The following is a 22,209-nucleotide window of genomic DNA, read 5'->3' as shown; positions in this document are numbered from 1 at the left end:
CCTTTTTTTAAATGAAAATTTTTAACATCTTTATTGAGGTAATTCATATGCTGTAATAATCACCATTTTAAGTCACCAGTTTGTGATTTTCTTGTGAAGTTTACCTCGTTGTGTAATGATGTGAAGGAATTTTTTTTACTAATACCAGTATTTAGAATGAAAAAAAATTACAGAATTTAAAAGTATAAATACCACTAGTGACAGAATCCAAAAAAATAGCAATTAGATGCTTGACAGGTTCTAATCCTTTCCCCTCTACATTTCTGGCAATTTTTTTTTAAACAACTTCATTGAAATGTAATTCGTATACCACACCATTCACTTATTTAAAGTGGTTTTTGGTGTTTTCACATAATTGTGCAACCATTAGCACAATCAATCTTAGAACATTTTTATCGCTACAAAAAGAAATTCTAACTCATGAGCAATCTCTATTTCCCAGTTACTCTCTGTGTCTCTAGATTTGTCTATTTTGGACATTTCCTGTAAATGGAGTTATACAGTATGTGATCTTTTGTGAGTGGCTGCTTTTAGGTAGCATAATGCTTTCAAAGTTCACACATGTAAGGAAAATGTAACAGTGCTTCCTTCCTTTTAGTGGCTGAATAATTGCTAAATAATATTCAAAACTATGGATATATCACATTTTGTTTATCCATTCATCAGTGGATGGCCACTTGCATTGTTTCCACTTTGTAGCTATTATTCATAATGCTGCTATGAACATTTACTTACACATTTTGTGAGGAACTGTGTTTTCATTTCTTTTGGTTATATACTAAGAGTGGAATTAATTGGATCATAGGGTGACTTTATGTGTAACCTTTCTTGGGATTGCCAAAATGTTTAAAGTGACTTTTTGTTTGTTTGTTTGTTTTGGTAAATTGATGTTTCCTCTTATCGTGAATCTCTTATTTAGTCAGATTGTGCTGTCTCTATTCAAACAATATTATGAGTGATTTTTAAAAGTAACCATAAATAGGAGCACCTGGATGGCTCAGTTAGTTGAGCATCCAACTCTTGCTTTTGGTTCAAGTCACAGTCCCAGGCTCGTGGGATCAAACCCCACATTGGGCTCCTTGCTGAGTGTGGAGCCTCCTTGAGAATCCCTCTCTTCTCTCTCTCTCACACTCTCTCTCTCTCTCTCTCTCTTTCTTTCTTTCTCTCTTTCCCCTCTCCCTCCCTTCCATGCTCTCTTTCTGAAATAAAAAAAATTTTAAATAAATGTAAATTAACCAAATATTTTTGAGAAGTTTATAGTGCCTTAAATGCATCCTTTGGTAACTTTAATAACCATGTGTGTACAAAAGGAAAGTGATATTTTCACTTTTCCACCTAAGGAAATGACATTAATGGAAAATCATACTTTCTCCTCACTTCTTTAGTCACATCACCTGTAGTGAGATAGAAACATCTTTTATTATCCTTGGAGAACACTAGAATGGCCTGTTTTGTGTATTTATTAATTACATATATGTCTGTGCCTCAGAACAATTACTATGCCCATAATCTTCCCCTACAAATTGGTTACTATGTTTTGCTACAACGGTTTCTAAGAAAATACTGCTTTTTGGTTTAGGTCTTAATGATGTCATCTGTTTCACTGGGAGGTTTTTAATGAAGAAGTATAGACCAGTGCTAGTCAATACATTTTGTTTAATCCAGTACATCCAGAATACCAATATAACATCAGCAATGTAAAAAAATATTGAGATATTTTATATTCTCTTCATCCAGAGTCTTCAAAATCTGGTTTGTATTTTACATTTAAAGCATATCTCAGTTTGGACTAGCTACATTTCAGATGCTTAATAACCACATGAGGCTATTGGCTGTCTTATTGGACAGCACAGAAATAGAATAGCATATAGAATGAGATAATTGTACCACTTTTCAGTTTGATCTAACACTGTTTGATTTGAAATTAATAGGGTACAAAGTTTTAGGGTTTAGTGCAATCTCATATTCTGTAAATTTGTGTGTGACCTTGAGAGAGTCAGGTTTATGAGTCTCTCATCTGTAAAACTAGAGGTACTTAACATCTGCTTCATGAGTGTTGTGAAAATTAATGGGTTAATGTTAGGAAGATGCCTAGCAGTTCTCTGAGCATTTTATCTCTTTTAGCTGTTCTGCTAGGGGGTTAGGGTGACTTAATAGGATTCATTGTAATTGATTCTTTTATTCCCTAGTTTGCAGTTGGCTCTTTGTTTTTCCTCCGTGTCCACACAGAATTTAAGTTACATTGAACTTATAATTAACAGGGAAAGTTTTTAAGGTAGGGATCTGTAATTGCTCATTGAAGGGCAGTTTGGCCACAGGGAATTATTGACCCTTCTAAAGTCATAATTTCTAAGTTTTAGAAGTTGAAACTGATTTAGAGATTTAAATACGACACTGATTCTTACCTTTCATCCTACCATTCTGGCTGTTCCAAAATGTGGTCATGCTAACTTCTTGAAACACAAAAGCATTAAAGAAAGCATATGTCAGTATCCATGTAAAATAATTTATAGGAATCTCAGGTAACATTCAAGACTCAGATGCTTTCTTGCAGTGTGGCAAAGGATCATTATTAGTTTAAGAAAAGTAACCATAGAGTACACTGAATGCAAATTTCAAATAAAGTATATGTCAAAATATAGCAAATTAAGCTCATCTAGTTTAGGTTTTAAAAGTAGAGGGTCGACTCTTTTGTAGACTTTCCAATAAATCTGCATGATTTTTATACAAGTTCTGAGAGTATCCAGGGCCTAATAGAGCATAAATTCTGTTAGAAAATAATTAGATCTTATAAAAACACAATTAAAAAAACCCTAAATATTAAAGAATAATAAAATGTTATGTGATTGTAAACTTGTGATTGTCCACACAACATAAAGTATGAAGTCAGCTTGAACTTTAGAAATAAATAGTTGTTTGGTTGGCAAGCTATTTTGTTGTTGTTAAATGGCTTTGGTAGTTTGTAACTGTACAGAGTGAAAAGCATTGTTAAGCTATTAAGTCTTGTTAACTTTTAGAGACTGACCTCTCTCATCACAAATCTTGGAACATATTTACTATACTTAAAATAACTACTGTCTAATTTTTCATATAATAGTCCAAGCATGTGACAATATGAAACATCTGATGGAAGTATAGTTAGGAATTAAATAATTGTTTTTGTGCTTCCTGCCAGCTTTCCTGGTTTATAAGACAGTCAGTTTCAGAATCGCTTCATTGATAATCTTCTCTGAGATATCAAAATGTCTGTGTTTTTCATAGTCAAATGAATATACAAGATTGGGCAGAATTTTAGGAGTGATTTAGCTGTAAAAGAATGAAATTACTTTAGAAGAAATGTGTAGGTAGTTTTTAGGCATTGATGTCTAATACCTGTTAGTGACTGTGGGTCCTCAGAATATTTTTAAGTGTTTTCTGGAGCAGCATTCATATACTTAATTAAGGCCTATAGTGATAAAATGACAACTTGTGGTCAAGTCTAACCTTGAATGATGATTTTGGTAGTTGCTGGTTTAGTTTTGGAGCAGAGAAGTATGATTGAAGGGAACTGACTTCTGAGCACACACTGTATATGCTTTTAATTGTATTCTCATTTCTCTCAGTCTAATAAGTAGGAATTAATTATTCATTTTATAGAAGAAAAATCTCAGGGGCGCCTGGGTGGCGCAGTCGGTTAAGCGTCCGACTTCAGCCAGGTCACGATCTCGCGGTCCGTGAGTTCGAGCCCCGCGTCAGGCTCTGGGCTGATGGCTCAGAGCCTGGAGCCTGTTTCCGATTCTGTGTCTCCCTCTCTCTCTGACCCTCCCCTGTTCATGCTCTGTCTCTCTCTGTCCCAAAAATAAATAAACGTTGAAAAAAAAATTTTTTTTTAAAAAAGAAGAAAAATCTCTACAGTTAAGTGACTTAATAGCATCACATTTAAGGAATGATTTTAATTCAGGTACATGTCAAAGTAAAGTGTGTACTATTTATACCATACCATATTACTTGTCTTTAACTTCTCTCAGCCTTCATACAGGTCTGAAAGTTGATTAAAAGGCTATATGTAAAAGCATAGTCAAATGGGTATAGTAGATATTCAATAAGTGTTTCCTTTTCTCCCAAAGAGAGTTTTGGAAATAGTATATCTAATGTGACCTTTAAACTCTAGAGAACACATTTATAGGCTATTTAGATTTAGTAAAAGGGCTAGGGGAGACTCCTGGTTTTTTTACAGTTAATGTGAGAACAACCTCTGTATTGGCACCTGTTAAATAAGGACAGGTATATACTGTATGTGCTTCTAAGGGCCTCAGTTCAAAAGCTTTGGGAGCATAAGATGTGTTTATGCTGTTAAAAATTAAGAACCTCAAAGAGCTTTGTTTGTGGGTTTCTATCAACATTTATCATTTCAGAAATTAAAACTAAGAATTTTAAAAAATATTGACTCCTAAAAAATCATGAAACTATTTTATAGAAACATAAATTTCTAATGAAAAATAACTTATTTCCCAAAACCCAAAAAATTTGGTGAAAAGAATGACCATGTTTAACTTTTTTTGAAGTGTATCTTGTGTATGGGACAAGCAAAGATAGTTGGATTCTCATGTCTGTTTCTGAATTCAGTCTTTTGTGCTAATGTTGGTTGAAGTTTATGAAGAGTATCCAACTTCACACAGATAGGCAGTTGGAAAGGGAGGATGTTTTAATAGGCTTTTCAGATAATTATGGAAATTTTTGTTTTTGATTCTATACAATAACTCCACAAAATAGTTTCTTAAGGGTTAGTTGCAATATGGAATCTGAAGCCACATCAGTGAACCTTTCATACTCTGTTATGTTAGAATTTATAGGTCTGTCTTGCACCTGGAATGTATCTTTTGCCCATGCCTGATTTTGTAACAGCATGTATTGGTCATTTGGAAAATATTAGTTCACAGAATTATATAGATCTTCCAAATACTGACACATTTTATTATATAATGAAAATTCACAATTATTGTCAGTTAGTGTCACCAAATAGGTTATCAGAAAAATCTTAAATATTAGACATTTGTGAAGCTCACAGTGGTGGATACAGGTTTTCCAAAATTCTTATTTTCATTTGAAAGCCTAAATTTTATCATTAGCAAGAAACTCTGTAGTTGTTTCCCTTGAAGCCATAAGCTCACTTTGCTCATTTTTGTGAAAACATCTGCCAGACTCTGTCTGAATAGCCATAATTTGTCTGTCAGTCGTTCTTTCAAGTAAAAATGGTGTTCCATGAAAAAAATGACTAGTTCAGTTTGCAAATCAAGCTCACAAAAACTTTCTCCTTGAGACAGTCCTCGTATGGCAGAAGTGGGTATTTTGCAGAAGAGGTTTATGTGTAATCCCCATTTTATCACAAAATTTTAGAAAGTCTGGTTTTTAATAAAGGTAATTTTTTTACTGTTTAATCAAGGACATTAAGTGAACTGGATTTTTTTCTTTTTTTTTTTTTTGACTGAAATACAGTGAGTACTTATACAGCTTGGTGACATTGCCTTTAATTCATGCTCAAGCACCAGCAGTTTCACCCGCTGCATTGCACTGCAGTGCAAATATTAGCACGATAATATTAGTAGTAAGATGAACATAGTTTTGATCTGTGGACCCTCTGAAAAGGTTTCCAATGTCCCCACAGGGACCTATTGATAACACTTTTGAGTACTGTTGTCTTTGTTGATTAGCGTTACTTCTGTAAGAGGTGACTGTCACTTTTAATTAATAAAGCTCTTAAAAGACTTCGTAGTATCACAGTTAAAGAACATGGACTATAGAGTCACACCAGGACATGAACCCTGTTTCTTCCATTTAATAGTTATGGAAGTTAACTTAATCTTTCTAAACCATTTAAATGCTTAATAGTGCCTGGCATATAGTATATGCAGAGTGAATGGAGGCTTTTTTAAAATTTCTTCCAGCTTGCTTCATCGTTCATTTTATCCAGATAACCCCTTGTGTTCCCTGTCAGAATAATATTTTGTTTGCAGTTCCTTTTTTACCACTGTGTACCATAACTCAAATCATATCACATAAATTGGGGAAGGCTTCCTTTTCCCTTCATTAGCACTCAAGTGAAAGCCTTTCTCCTGTGTGCTTCAACCAAATTGTGGCAAAATTACTAGTTTCTGACTTCATTTCTTTAATTCTGTGTTGTAAGTAGGTTAGTAAATACTTTATGTAGTTTGTAACTGTTTTTCCACAAGATTGTAAATTTAATCAGAAAATAGTTCTAATTCACAGTGTTTAGTACCTGTGATGAAAAATGACTTAAGGTGATAGACATGCTGGTGATATAAGAGTAGCTTGACTATTTAAAATCTAAGCTTTTTCTATTACTGTGTATTTACTATTAGAACAAAATTTTATTGGCTGTCACTTTTACCGTAAATTTACTGTACATGAAACCTGACATAAATTACAATTTCAATAATTTGTTTTGAGAAACCTGTATTTTATTAAACTTTTATTAACAAAAGTCAGAATCCTAAGATAATATGGTGTTTTATAATTTGGTGGTAGACATATTTTTAATATTGGAAAGCAAATCATATTCTCAGTTTCCTATTTTTTTTTTTTAATGTTTATTTATTTATTTTTGAGAGGGAGAGCTGGTGAGTAGGGGAGGAGCAGAGAGAGGGAGAGAGAGAATGCCAAGCAGACTCCACGTTGTCAGCACGGAGCCCATTGTGGGAGTCAATCTTACAAACTGTGACAACATGACCTGACCTGAAAGCAAGAGCCAGACGCTTAACCAGCTGCACCACTCAGGCACCCCATCCTATTCTTTTATGAAAAGTTTAGTTCCGGGGCGCCTGGGTGGCTCAGTCGGTTGGTTGAGTGTCTGACTTTGGCCCAGGTCATGATCTCACGTTTTGTGCATTCGAGCTCTGCGTTGCGCTCTGTGCTGACAGCTCAGGGCCTGGAGCCTGCTTTGGATTCTGTGTCTCCCTCTCTCTGCCCCTCCCCCGCTGGTGCTCTGTCTCTGCCTCTCAAAAATAAAGAAATGTAATTGAAAAAAAAAGTTTAGTTGCTCAGTATTTATTCATAATACTTGTTTTAGTTTTTTTGTTTTGTTTTTGTTTTTTTTTTTTAGTTTATTTTGAGAGAGACAGAGCAAGTGGGGAGGGGCAGAGATGGGGAGGGAGAGAGAATCCCAAGCAGGCTCTGGGCTGTCAGCACAGGGCCCAGTGTGGGGCTCAAACTCACAAACCATGAGATCATGACCTGAGCAGAAACCAAGAGTCTGATGCTGAACAGACTGAGCCACCCAGGCACCCCAAGTACTTCTTTTAGTTTTTATAGAATGTCTTTGTGATTCCTTAAAGTAGGTATTACATAAATTTATTTAGTTAATGGTAATTATATCCTGATAGCTTTACAAGTAGTGTCTGCTTGGTTGTACTGAATGACCCTATCGTCTTTGCCACCCATCCTGCCTTTTTACCCTGGTCCTTTGTACTCACTTTCAGCTGTTGCTGGTCCAGAAAAGCAAGCAAAATATAGTCTTAATATTTTCAAGTAATTGTTACATTATTCTTGGTTCTTTAGTAAGTATGAAACCCAGTCTTTTTTTACTCTAAATAGTGGCTTTAAGGATACCCTGAACTCTTTCTTCATAATGTTGTTAGTGTGAAAAGTTAAGTCTAATAGCTTTAGGTCGAGAGAGCTCATTTTTATACTATGTAGTTATGTTTTAGGGAAAAGAAACCCAGTTCACATTAGTTGAAACATAAGCTTTCATAACCCAGTAAGTCCAGGGCCACAACTGACATTAATTGTGATAAGAGTTCTAGTGAAAGTCTAGGGAAGACTGATTGATCAAGATTTGATTGCATGCTTATGCCTCAATCACTTTGGGTAGAGAAATATGGTTCTGTGATTGGCCAGCAAAAAGTCACATGTCATGTGTCCATGTGTGTGTGTGTGTGTGTGTGTGTGTGTGTGTATATGGTAGATGGGGAGGGATGTTGGTAATTTCACTTAACCCTCAGATTTGTCACAAGAACGAGGGGTCTGTTAAGAGTAAGTAAGAAAGGAAGAAAAAATTTACTGAAGACAAAATTATAAAGCAGCACCATTCAATACAGATGTAGAATGGTTCCTTATTTTGCCTTTGAATATTATGTGGGAATGTTTGTTGTATTACAAGCGTATCTATAAAATTGAACTCATTGTTGATCAACTGTTTTCTCCAAAATTTTGAGTGTTCACATTTTTTCTCTTGATGTCTTGAATAATTTTTCCCAGTTCCCTTTTGTTCTCCTGCTTTAAAATAGTATTGTCCTCAAATGATGGAAAAGCTTAATTAGGACCAATAAACAAATACAAAAAGACCAACATCGTTACTCATTAGGGAAATGGCAGATCAAAACCATAATGAGATACCATTTCAACCTGCTAGAAGGGGTTCTTTAAGTATGAAAATTAAGTAAACAAAAACAATAAAAAGTGTTGGTGAGGATATGGAGAAAGGGCACCCCTCATACATGGCTGATTGGAATGTAAAATGGTGCATTCCACCTTGGAATGTAGTTTGGCAGTTCCTCAAAAAGTTACACAGTTAACATGTGACCTAGCAATTCCACCTCTAGGTATAACACCCAAGAGATTTAAAAACAAGTGTCTGCACAAAAACTTGTACATGAATGTTCCTAGTAGCATTATCCATTGTAGCTGAAACGGAGACAACCCAAATGTCCATCAACTGATGAATGGCTAAACAAAATACGGTCTATACATACAATGGAATACTATTCTGCCATAAAAAGGAATGAAGTACCACTGCATGCTATACCATGATGAACCTTGAAAGTATTATGCTACCTGAGAGAAGCCAGTCATAAAGGATCCCATACTCTATAATTTCGATTATGTGAAATGTCCAGGATAGGCAAACACATAGAGACAGAAAGTGCATTAATAGTTCCCAAGGCCTGGGACAAGGGGCACATGGAGAATGACTGCTAATGGGTATGGGGGCTTTTTATGGTGAAGACAGTAATTAGATGTAATTAGATGGTGGTTTATGTGCAACTTTATACTAAAAAAACCCACTGAATTGTACACTTTAAGTGAATTGTATGGTGTGTGAATTATATCTCAATAAAGCTGTATGTCTTTTTAAAAAAGCTTACTAGAAGTAAATAGGGACTGTGACAATGTTCCACTAACGAAGGGTCACAGGTGAACTCCTGTTATCTCTTTTTTACTGACTTCTCCATCTGCCCTTCTCTGTGTTGAATTTATTTGTTCAGCAAATATTTATTCAGTTCCTGTGTCTGAGGTTCTGTTGTAAGCAGTGAGGATAGAATAATGAATAACACTGGCTAAATTATCATGGAGTTTACATTCTAGCAAGTCAAGATTTCTCAGATTCCTGCTCTAAACTGACCCTGTGGGGATATTCAACCTAACATAAATTGAGCTGGTGTTGTGGTAGATCTCTTATCTTTCTTTCCTAAACTCAAATTCGCCCCAAACATGAACAGAAAAGACATCCTAAATGTTTACTGTCCAGTAACTCTTCCTTTGAGGTTTGTGGAAATGCTGGATTTTTAGAGTGGAAAGACCTAGGGTTACATTTTAATAACTGTATGCCATTAGGAAAGCTTAATAAATTTTTTTAACCTCAATTACTGTAAAATTAAAATTCACCTAATAGGTACTTGCTTTGATTAAGCTTTTAAGAATGCAGAGAACACCTTTTATTCGGACCAGGTCAAATAAGGTGGGATGTTAGGAAAATTAAGGAGCCAATTCTCACATTATGCAGCATACCTCAGGTAAGAGTGTCTTGGTGGTAGGAATTCATGGATACTCTTTGTGCTGCTCTGCCAGCCACTAACCCAGTTGCTAAGTTTTATTTTTCCCAGATATCAATGGTCTTATTAGTCTTTATGTAGTTTTGTGTTCAATTACTGAGAGAATCTGAGCTAATACAGCTCTGCCCAAGATGAAACAGATTGTTTTTACTGGCCTGCTTATGGATTGGCTTTTCCTGAGTCAAGTGCTTTCCCTTCACCCCACCCCAGTCAGCAGTGATGTGAAAGGGGGGATGTCACATGATAAAAACAGCCTTTGCTTGCTTCTGCAGCAGCATCCCTGGAAAGAGAAATTTCTCTTAGACAGGGTTGTAAGTATGACATTATTTAGCTAATGTCACTCCATTCTTACTTTTCTGTTAACTTTCTACTCACTGTTAAAAATCTGGGGCACATGATTTACCTCATTATTAATCTCATCTCCACAGTGATTGCCTTATTTCTGCTTTTGCTCTTGTCCAATTCATAAAACAATCAGCATGGTTCTTTTAAAAAATGAAATGATGCCCCTCCTCTGCTTCAGTAGCTTCCCACCACATTTAGCTTCCAAACTCTTTACTGAGACTTTCAAGGCCTTGCCACATCTGGTCCCTATGTATTTCTCCTACCTCTGTCACTTTATTTTCTCCCTTAGTTATTATACTCTCATCTTCTTTTCAGTTTTTGAACTCTAACACTTCAATAGCTCTCTCCTCTTTAGGCTCTTCACACATGCTGGTCTATCTGAATGCTTTCTTCACCCCCTTTCTGCATCCCCTTTCCTTCACTGCTTGGTTATTTCTCATTCTTTTGAGTCTTCAATGTAACTTACTTAGAAATGCCATCCTCCCAACTCCCCACCCCCCACTGAGCTAATTGAAATTTAACCCCCCTTGTTGTTTTTCTTAGGAACATTGATGATAATTTGTTAGTGGGTTCACTCACTATTAATTTCTCCCATCAGACTAGAAGCTCTGTGAGAGTACAATCTTTGTCTGTTTTGTATACCACTCTTTTCTTAATTCTCATTACAGGGCCTGGCATGTAAGTGGCACTTAAGTAAATACTTGAGGGAATTAAATGAAACTTAAAAAAAGATGTGTGTGTGCACTCTGATTAGAATTGATGGCTAAATCAAAAAATTTTTTAAGTCAAGGTAATTTTTGTCTCTTGAAATGGTAATGGCATGGTAATTATAGAAGTCTTTCAGAAAAATGGGAAAATAAAGTAATCTTCCATAATCTTACTGCTATTAATCTTTTAGAATGTTTCCTTTTCCTTGTGTACAGCTTTTCAAATATATTTGGACTTAATTTGGGTTCTTATGAGAATAACTCATAGTAGAATACAGCCAAGTTTCTCCACCTTGACACTAATGGTACTTTGGGCCAAATGATATTTTGTTGTGGGAGAACCATTCTGTGCATTGTAGGATGTTTTAGCAGCATCCCTTGCCCCTACTATTAGATGCCTGTAGCATGCTCCCTCCCAGTGTTAACAGCCAAAATTGTCTCCAGAAATTGCCAAATGTTCCCTGACTGGGAAAATCTCCCTGGATGAGAACTGTTGGGATTCACTAAGTTCAGTAGATTTCCCAGAACACCATTACTTCAATGAATTTCTGTTGTCTATAAAGTCAGTCAAAATTTTTTAATAAGTCACGTATTTCAGGCTGTCAGTTCGGTTTAGCAGATATCTGAGTGTTTCCTACATAAATACTAGGGAAGGGGCAAACACTAAACAGCAAATTAATTCTTGGGGTGCCTGGGTGGCTCAGTCGGTTGAACGACCGACTTCAGCTCAGGTCATGATCTCACGGTTTTTGAGTTGGAGCCCCGCGTCAGGCTCTGTGCTGACAGCTCAGAGCCTAGAGCCTGCTTTGGAGTCTGTGTCTCCCTCTCTGTCTGCCCCTCCCCCGCTCATGCTCTGTCTCTCTCTGTCTCAGAAATAAATAAACATTAAAAAAATTTTTTTTTAAATTCTTACCTTTTTAGTTTATAATTCCCCCATTTGTATAACTTCATCTTAGACTCTTCTGCCACTTGGGCAGGTAAATCCACCTTAACTTTAACACTCAGTTTTGCTTGTCTTATCTTTGCTTTTAGTGGATCCCTTGGAAACACCTTCTTGTTTTCCTTTTACTTTGCCATTTCTGATTTATATTTCTAGGTTGCACTGAAGCCTCAGTTGAATTGGAGGCGTCGGTTCAATATGGACTTTGTCTATTTTGTATACTACTCTAAATTCTCATCACAGAGTGTGGCATACAGATTTTCCTCATCAACAATTTGTATTGATCACTCATTGAACTCTTAGAGTAGTTATTTATGTACCCACATTTAGTATTTCCTCATGTAAGGTAATGTTTTCACTTGTGTGTTTTGTAGAGAAAAGTATTGCAAAAGGGTATGTATGACTTATACACCAACAAATTGGATAACCTAGATGAAATGGATAGATTGCTAGAAACATACAACGTACCAAGACTGAATCTTGAAGAAACAGAAAATCTAAACAGACCTATAACTAGTAAAAAGATTGAATCACTAATCAGAAATCCCCCAACAAAGAAAAGCCCAGGTTCAGAGGACTTCACTGGTGAATTCTACCAAACATTTAAAGAATTAACACAGATCCTGTTTAAACTTTTTCAAAAAACTGAAGATAAGGGAATACTTTAACATTCATTCTATGAGGCCAGCATTACTCTAGTACCAAAGCCAAAGACACTACCAGAAAACTGCAGATCGATATCTGATGAATAGTGTTGGCAGAAATTTTCAAAAAAGTAGCAAACAATTCAACAGCATATTAAGAGGATTATATACTGTGGCCAAGTGGGATTTATTCCTGGAATGTAATGTAATGGTTCAATATATGAAAATGAGTGTACTATATAACACATTAACAAGAATGAAGAACAAAACCACACATGATCTCCATTGATACAGAAAAAGCATTTGACAAAAATCAGTACTCCCTCATGATAAAAACCCTCAACTAGGAATGGAAGGAAACTACCTCAACATAATAAAGATCAAATATGAAAAACACCAGCAGACAACATATTCAATGATAAGTGAAAGCTTTTCCTGTAAGAATAAGAATAAGACAAGGATGCCCACTTCTACCAATTCTGTTCAGCATAGTCTTGAAGTCCTAGCCAGAGCAGTTAGGCAAGAAAAAAGAAATAAAAAGCATCCAAAGTGGAAAGGAAGAAGTAAAACTATGTTTGTAGATGGCTTGATCTTTTTATGTAGAAAACTCTAAAGATCCTCCCCAAAAAATGTTAGCAGTAATTAACAATTCAGCAAAGTTACGGGATGTAAAATCAGCATACACTCCTGAGGAACAATCTGTAAAGGAAAGTGAGAAACATATTTAGTTACAGTAACATCAAAAGGAGTAAAATACTTAGGAATAAACTTAACCAATGAAGTAAAAGACTTTTACATTGAAAATTACAAAACATTGCTGAAAGAAATTAAAGAGGACACAAATAAATGGAAAGGCATCGCATGTTCATAGGTTGGAGGACTTACTGTTAAGTGTCTACAAAGTGATCTACAGATTTAATGCAGTCTCTATCAAAATCCCAGTGGTGTTATTTGTAGAAATAGAAGAGTCCATATGGAATTGTAAGGAACGCTGAATAGCCAAAACAATCCTGAAAAAGGCAAAAGTTGGGGAGGTCTCACACTTCCTAATTTAAAACTTACTCCAAAGCTATAGTATTCAAGACAGTGTGGTATTGACACAAAGTCATACATAGACCAGTGGAATAGAATAGGGAGCCCAGAAATAAACTCTTGCATGTAAGATTTTTTTTTTTTTAATGTGAGAGATATTTGACAACAGTGCCAAGACCATTCAGTGGTAAAAGACCATCTTTTCAACAAATGGGGCTGAGAAATTTTGATATCCACAAGCAGAACAATGAAGGTGGACCCTTACCTAACACCATATACTAGAAACTAAACTCAAAATGGATCAAGGACCTAAACATAAGACCTAAAACAAAACTTAGGAAAAAAACAGGACAAAAACTTCATGACATTGGATTGGACAGTGATATCTTGGGTATGACACCAAAGACGTGTGTGTGTGTGTCTTGTACAAAATAGGTGAATATAAAAAACTAGAAATGCAATTTTTTTCTGTTCTTTATTTTCTGACTTTTCCAAAGAGATATGTATAACTTCTGAATTTAATACATTTCCCTATTGTTCAAATATTAGATAGTGAAGCTACTGTAACCCCATTCCTTGGAGTTAACAACTGTTAATAATTTCTTAACGTTTTTTGTGATTTTTAAATTATAATTATGCACTAATTATTTCAGTGCTTATAATTTAGATGTGGATCATTTAAAATTTTCTTTTTAATGTTTTTTATTTTTGAGAGAGAGAGAGAATGTGAGTGTGGGGGGTGGGCAGGGCAGAGAGAGCGGGAGACCCAGAATTCAAAGCGGGCTGTCAGCACAGAGCCTGATGCGGGGCTGGAACTCATGAACTGTGAGATCATGACCTGAGCCGAAGTAAGACGCTTACCCGACTGAGCCATCCAGGCACCCCTAGATGTGGATCATTTTAAAGTATTATTATTTTTAGTAGAATTCTTTTTAAAAACTGTTACTGTAGCTTGCCACAGTTAAATCTGGCCTCCTGTTGAATTTACTTTCAGACTTACACTCAGTCTTGAGTTATCTTTTTATTTGTTAGAGGTAAGAATATGATTCTCTTATGAAGACTTGCCCATCGCTAGTGGTGCTAATTAGAATTTTACTACTATTAATAAATACTATCTCTGAGAAATCGCTGTTTTAGTAAGCACTTAACATTAAGCATTTAAAATGTCCCTTTTAGATCTCACAGCTCATGGGTTCGAGCCCTGCGTCAGGCTCTGTGCTAACAGCATGGAGCCTGGAGCCTACTTCGGATGCTGTCTCCCTCTCTTTCTGCCCCTTTGCCACTCACACTTTCTTTCAAAAATAAATATTGAAAAAAAATTTTTTTAATGTCCCTTTTATTGTCATAAATGTATAATTGGAATTTATTTGCCAGCATACATATTTAGCAAAGGCATGGATAAGTACCATGATGACTCCTCCTGGAGAGATCAGCAAGTGGAAATGAAAGGAGGTAGAAATAGGAAAGGAATGGGAAAACAGACTTTTGTAGTTACACATTTTAGCATTTGGTTTACCATATTTATTGGGTCGAACAACTGTTGTACCTACCAGGTATGTTTAAGATGTGATGATCATTTGGGTTGAAAACGCCAGTAAATTGCTTTTCTCTGAACTGTTGTGTAGGTTAGCTTTATATGATGTGATTGATTTGGTTCCTTGCCTACTTTTCCATTTCTGGCTTCTGACATTATTCAACAGATCCTGCGTGCACCATCTTTTACAATCCTCTCTTTTTGTATATGCTATATTTTCTACCTGGAATGCCTGTCTCTAGATCAGTTTTCATTTATTCTTAAAGATTCAGCTTATATTTCATCTTCAGTCTTTCTTCGCTTACTTTAAACTTTTTACTGTCAAAAACAGTACATGCATAACACATTTATTAGATGAGTAAAGTCAAGTAATGTGTTTTAAATGGTGTTTGGCACCAAATGTTTGCAAAATGTTAGACTTTATTAAATTATATTTTTCTGTCATAAGAACTGCCACCTTAAAGCCACTGATAATGCTATCTCTGATCCGCCTTTGTATTTCTAGTGCTTGACAAGTAGGTGATTAATAAATATTTGAATGATTGAGTGAATGCTTCCCAGCAGGCTGTAAATAATAATACTGTAGAATCTCATGCTACAAGGGGAGGGGAAGGTTATGTATGTTTGTGTATGTATAACTTTTTAAAAATTGTTTTATTGAGATGTAATTTATTTTGCTTAAAACCCATTTTGAGTGTACAGTTCAGTGATTTTTAGTAAATTTTCATAGTTTTGCAACCATTACTACAATCCAGGTTATAGAATATATCCCATCACCCCACAAAATATCTCATGCCTGATTAATCATTTAACTTTTTATTTTCTCTTGGTGTGTTTTTTTTTTTTTTTTTTTTTTTTTTTTTTTTTTTTTTTGGTGCTATGTTAACATCCCTGGGGTATCAAGATAGGCTGGATAAAATAAAATCACAGCATTATATGCCATATCTTCTGTATGACCAACTTTAGAATTTTTCTTCAGTGAGGTGAGTTGAGTCCTTACTAATTAATCTAAACCCTCATATTTTACTCAAAATTTAAGGTATTAAAATTTCATATAGTATAACATCATCACATCTTAAATTACTAGTTTTTAGAGTTTTTTTTAAAAAAACTATACATTGGTAAAAAGTGACTTAGAAATTAAGTAGGCACTAGTTAGAAATCAAATAGCTATAAATTGGAAAAGGAAGTACTGAACCCTGTTCTCATAAGAGGAAGGTGTTTAATCCCTAGAATTATGATAGTGATGAACACTATCATAAATAACTATTTTTAATTTGTTAAATTAAAAAATTATCTTGTGTTCTGTAAGATTCACTTGTTTGAATTTTTTTTGACAATTTCTTGTCCCCTTTTGCCTGAATATAGGATTTTGTAACTATATTTATTACAAGCAAAGAAATATAAAAATTCTGGGTTATCTGCCTAAACTATACTCCTTACTCAGCCTTTCTCTGCTTCTCTCCCCATCCCCCCATTGACTGCCTTTGTCCTTTAGATAGCTCTTTGGCCTATAAATAAGTCTTTGGCCAGTTTGTCAGCCTTTTGGAATTCTAATTGACAGCTCACTGCATCAGTGTAAGTCATGTGATATCACAACTATTATATTTGCATGTAGTATATGAAAACTCTTTAAGATAAGACTTAGAAAAATAAGCCTTCTATACCCCTTTCATGGGGCCCCAGAGAAATAAAAGTCCTTTATTTGAGATGGAGTTGTGACTTGTAATTGTCTAAATATCTAATTCCACTTTTAAGACATGGTTTTTTTGCAATAAAAAACGGGTAAATGCTGCCATACTGGTGCATAGGAAGTCTTTCTACTAGTTCATTCAGTCTTCTCTTTACCTTGAAGGTAATAGCTTTTTCTCAAGAGAAGAAAATTCTTTCTTGCTCTCTTGCTGTGTAATAGATTGTCAAATCTCCTATTTTGTAAATAAATTTCTGTCGGTAGTAGTAGCCTAAGGCTTGTGTCACTACTAAAGTGTTAAATTGGTTTGATAAATCCTTTATTAATAGTTCCAAATTATCAGAAACTCCAAATTTAATAAGATGTACTGTAATGGGAAAAATTCTTTGAGTGTAAATAAAATATTTGTGTAATAGTGTATATTTAATATTTTATTTTTTGTGCAATATTTTGCTTTATTGAAAAGAAGTTAAAGCCCATTATAACTTAATTCTGCTTATTTATTAGGTGGAATACCTTACTAGTTTTTATTAAAACCTTTTTTGACCACAAATATCAGTCCCTCAGAAGTCTATTGTATAATCTGTTAAGGAGTACAGTTTACAGTTTTATTTTCTGTCTGTGAGACATTGGACCTAATTTTTTAGGACCAAATTTTTGTTGTTGTTTACCAGAATTGTTTATTGCTATTGTATTGTGAGACAGTGCAAAGCCCACGGTCTTCATGATAGTGCTTTTTCTTTAGTATGAGCCATAGGCTCTAAAATTGGCTTGAACTGTATTTGATTTTAAGACTTGAGGAAAACTGTATGGCTTAGTGGTTAATTGGCTTTGTATGAGGCTGTCCGAATTCTGATCCTAGCTGTCCCACTATAGCTGTGTGGCCTTGGCCAATTAAGTAATTTAACTTCTCTAAGGCCTCGGTTTCCTTATTTATAAAAAGAAAGAAATGTTTTGTGGTTGTGGTTGTTGTTTTTATCTCTTAAGGCTATAATAATTAAAAGATAGTGAATGTTGAAATTCTTATGATAGTACTTGGCCAAGTATTTTTATTCATTTTGCAGCCTTATTTGTATTTTTTTGATCTTGGCATTTTTTTAAGGGCAAAAGATTCAGAAGGACTTTCTGAATGAAAATATAAGATAGAAAAGAAACACATGAGAAGTTCAGTATCATTAATCATGTGGGGAAATGAAACATCTACATATGTATTAAAATGGCTACATGAAAAAGACTGACCATTTCAAATATTGATAAAAATGTGAAGGAAACTCTACTGTTACTGGGATGGACAGTTATACAACCAGTTTGGAAAACAGTTGGCAGGGATTTTGGTTTTTATTTTTTTATTCAAACATAATCAACATACAGTGTTATATTAGCTTCAGGTGTACAATATAATGATTCAACAATTCTATATACTTTTCAGTGCTCATCCTGATAAGTGTACATTAATCCCCTTAACATGTTTCACCTGTCAGCCACCTCCCTCTGGCAGCCAGCAGTTCTCTGTATTTGCTTTTTTTGTCTCTTTTTTTTCTTTGTTTCTTAAATTCTGCATATGAATGAAGTCATGGTATTTGTCTTTCTCTGACTGACTTCTCTAAGCATTGTACTCTAGCTCCATCCATGTCCTTGCAAATGGAAGATTTCATTCTTCTTTATGGCTGAAAAATATTGTTGTGTGTGTATATATATATATGTATATATATGTGTGTATGTATATATATGTGTGTATATATATGTGTGTATATGTATATACACACATATATATACACACCACATTTTCTGTATCCATTCATCCATTGATGGGCACTTGGGCTCCTTCCGAAATTTGGCTATTGTACGTAATGCTGCAGTAAACATAGAGGTGCTTGGATTCTTTTGAATTAGTGTTTTTGTATTTTGGGGGTAAATAGTAGTAGAATTACTGGGTTGTATGGTATTGATATTTTTCAGTTTTTGAGAAGACTCCATACTGTTTTCCACAGTGGTTGCACCAATTTACATTCTCATCAACAGTGCACACAGGTCCTCTTTTCTCCACATCTTTGCCAGCACTTATTCTTTCTTGTGGTTTTGATTTTAGCCATTCTGACAGATGTGAAGTGATATCTTATTGTGGTTTTAATTTGCATTTCCCTGATGGTTAGTGATGTTGAGCATCTTTTCGTGTGTCTGTTGGCCATCTGTATGTCTTTGGGAAAAGGTCCATTCAGTTCCTTTGCTCATTTTTTAATTGGATTATTTATTCGTTTTTGGTGTTGAGTTGTAGACATTTTTTTTTATATATTTTGGATATTAACCCCTTATCAGATATGTCATTTGTCAATATCTTCTATTCAGTAGGTTGCCTTTTTGTTTTGTTGATGATTTCCTTTGCTGTGCAAAACCTTTGTACTTTGGTATAGTCCTAGTTTAATTTTGCTTTTGTTTCCTTTGCCTGAGGGGTCGTACCTAGTAAAATGTTTCTATGGTTGATGTCAAAGAAATTACTGCCTGTGTTTTCTTCTAGGGATTTTATGGTTTTAGGTCTCACATTTAGGTCTTTAACCCATTTTGAGTTTATTTTTCTGGATGGTTTAAGAAAGTGGTCCAGTTTGATTCTTTTGTTATTTTTTAAATACATATCTGTATCAAAGCTCAAATGATCATCAAAAACTCACTTAAACAGAGATGGAATAAATTGGTTTGGTCAAAAATTGAGGTAAAGATTTCTGTACATATAAGATTACCCAATACATTTTGAGAAGGAATATTTATTCCTTATGTTATTCCCTATATATGGAATTTATATTCTAGTAGGGAGAGGGTAAAAATTAGTAAAATTATATATAGCATATTAGAATGTGATAAATGATATGGAGAAAAATAAGGCATAGAAGAGGAATAGAGAGTACCCAGTTGGAGAGTTGCTGGATGGTTAGGAAGGGGAAGACCTTACCATGGAGGTGACTTCTGAGAGATTCAAACATGAATGTGGGCACTGCAGATAGTGAAGGAACAGCATTACAGCCTGAGGAATTCACAGTAGCAGTAATAATAATGGCTAACACATATATTGCTATGTGACAGGAGCTGTTTAAGCCCTTTACATATATTAACTTATTCAATCTTTATATAGTATCCTATGCAATAGGTATTTTTACTATCCTCATTTTATAGATGAGAAAACTGAGGCATTGAGAGCTAGTAAGTAGTGTGGCTGAAAATTAAACCCTAGCAGTTTGGCCATGGAGTCCATTCTTTGGAGTTGCTGTAGAGTCTATTAGTGAAGGCCTTGAACAGAGAAAATTTGTAGTGTGTTAGGAGAATAGTTAAGTTAGTGCAGATACAGCAAAGTGAATCAAGAAAATGATAGAACCTGAGGTCTGAAAGGTGGTAATTGAAAAACAGTTAAGGTTAGAGATTTGAGAGGACTTAAGCCATTTTAATGACTGGGCTTTTACTCCAAACTGGACAGCCTTTGATAGTTTTGAAAAGGGAAATCACATCTGGCTGACTTCTTATTTATTTTCTTTTTTTTCTTTTTTTTTTTTTTCAACGTTTATTTATTTTGGGGGCAGAGAGAGACAGAGCATGAACAGGGGAGGGGCAGAGAGAGAAGGAGACACAGAATCGGAAACAGGCTCCAGGCTCTGAGCCATCAGCCCAGAGCCTGACGCGGGGCTCGAACTCCCGGACCGCGAGATCGTGACCTGGCTGAAGTCGGACGCTTAACCGACTGCGCCACCCAGGCGCCCCTATTTTTTTGATTTTTAAAAATTTTATTTTTTAAATTTACATCCAAGTTAGTTAGCATATAGTGTAACAGTGATTTCAGGAGTAGATTCCTTAGTGCCCCTTACCCATTTAACCCATCCCCCCTCCCACAACCTCTCCAGTAACACTGTTCTCCATATTTAAGAGTCTCTTAGTTTTGTCCCCCTCCCTGTTTCTATATTATTTTTGCTTCCCTTCCCCTGTGTTCGTCTGTTCTGTGTCTTAAAGTCCTCATATGAATGAAGTCATATGATATTTGTCTTTCTCTGACTAATTTTGCTTAGCATAATACCCTCTAGTTCCATCCATGTAGTTGGAAATGGCAAGATTTCATTCTTTTTGATTGCCGAGTAATACTCCATTGTATATGTATACCACATCTTTATCCATTCATCCATCAATGGACATTTGGGCTCTTTCCATACTTTTGCTATTGTTGATAGTGCTGCTATAAACATGGGGGTGCATGTGCCTCTTCAAAACAGCATACCTGTATCCCTTGGATAAATACCTAGTAATGCCATTGCTGGGTCGTAGGATAGTTGTATTTTTAATTTTTTTTAAATTGTTTTCCAGAGTGGCTGTACCAGTTTGCATTCCCACCAGCAGTGCAAAAGAGAGATCCTCTTTGTCCACATCCTCACCAACATAACCAAAAGTTGTTAATGTTAGCCATTCTGATTGGTGTGAGGTGGTATCTCATTGTGGTTTTGATTTGTATTTCCCTGATGATGAGATGTTGAGCATTTTTTCATGTGTCAGTTGGCCATCTGGATATCTTTTTTGGAGAAGTGTCTATTCATGTCTTTTGCCCATTTCTTCACTGGATTATTTGTTTTTTTGGGTATTGAGTTTGAGAAGTTCCTTATAGATTTTGGATACTGACTCTATCTGATATGTCATTTGCAGATATCTTCTCCCATTCTTTTTGTTGCCTTTTAGTTTTGCTGATTGTTTCCTTTGCTGTGTAGAAGCTTTTTATTTTGATGAGGTCTCAATAGTTGATTTTTGCTTTTGTTTCCCTTGCCTCTGGAGATGTGTTGAGTAAGAAGTTGCTGTGGCCAAGGTCATAAAGGTTTTTGCCTGCTTTCTCCCCAAGGATTTTGATGGCTTTCTGTCTTACATTTAGGTCTTTCACCCATTTTGAGTTTATTTTTGCGTGTGGTGTAAGAAAGTGGTCCAGGTTCATTCTTCTGCATGTCGCTGTCCAGTTTTCCCAGCACCACTTGTGGAAGAGACTGTCTGTATTCCATTGGATATTCTTTCCTGCTTTGTCAAAGATTAGTTGGCCATACACTTGTGGGTAAATTTCTGGGTTCTCTATTCTGTTGCATTGATCTGAGTGTCTGTTTTTGTGCCAGTACCATACTGTCTTGATGATTGCAGCTTTGTAATACAATTTGAAGTCCGTGATCTGGCTGACTTTTTAGAAAGGGGTTCTTTTACTGGGTCCTTCCTCCCTTGGAGTCTATAAGTAGAATTCAGGAAGGCCTAGAAACTTAGAAAAAATTACATCTTTATTTTTCACTAACTTCTAACAGTGTTTCCTTCATTTAATAATGTAGCCAGTAAACTGCAGCAGTTATTAAAGTTACCTGTGACTTTTTGTCACCACCAGTAAAACATTTTTGCAGGATATCTTTATTATCATCACTTTGAAATTATACTAGTTGTTGGACTCACTGCTAGAACCTGTTTAATGTAATAACAAAGTACATATATTACAGT

At 35.3% G+C, this 22,209-nt stretch overlaps 1 protein-coding gene across 3 annotated transcripts in view; it reads left to right on the top strand.

Moving 5' to 3' along the window:
* The window catches only part of KPNA4 (karyopherin subunit alpha 4), a 67,962-nt gene that overhangs the window by 1,748 nt on the left and 44,005 nt on the right, over positions 1–22,209 (top strand). The window lies entirely within an intron of this gene.

The sequence above is a fragment of the Prionailurus viverrinus genome, chromosome C2 (genome assembly GCF_022837055.1).
Source record: "Prionailurus viverrinus isolate Anna chromosome C2, UM_Priviv_1.0, whole genome shotgun sequence".
NCBI lineage: Eukaryota > Metazoa > Chordata > Mammalia > Carnivora > Felidae > Prionailurus > Prionailurus viverrinus.
This window is presented reverse-complemented; position numbering and strand designations above follow the sequence as displayed.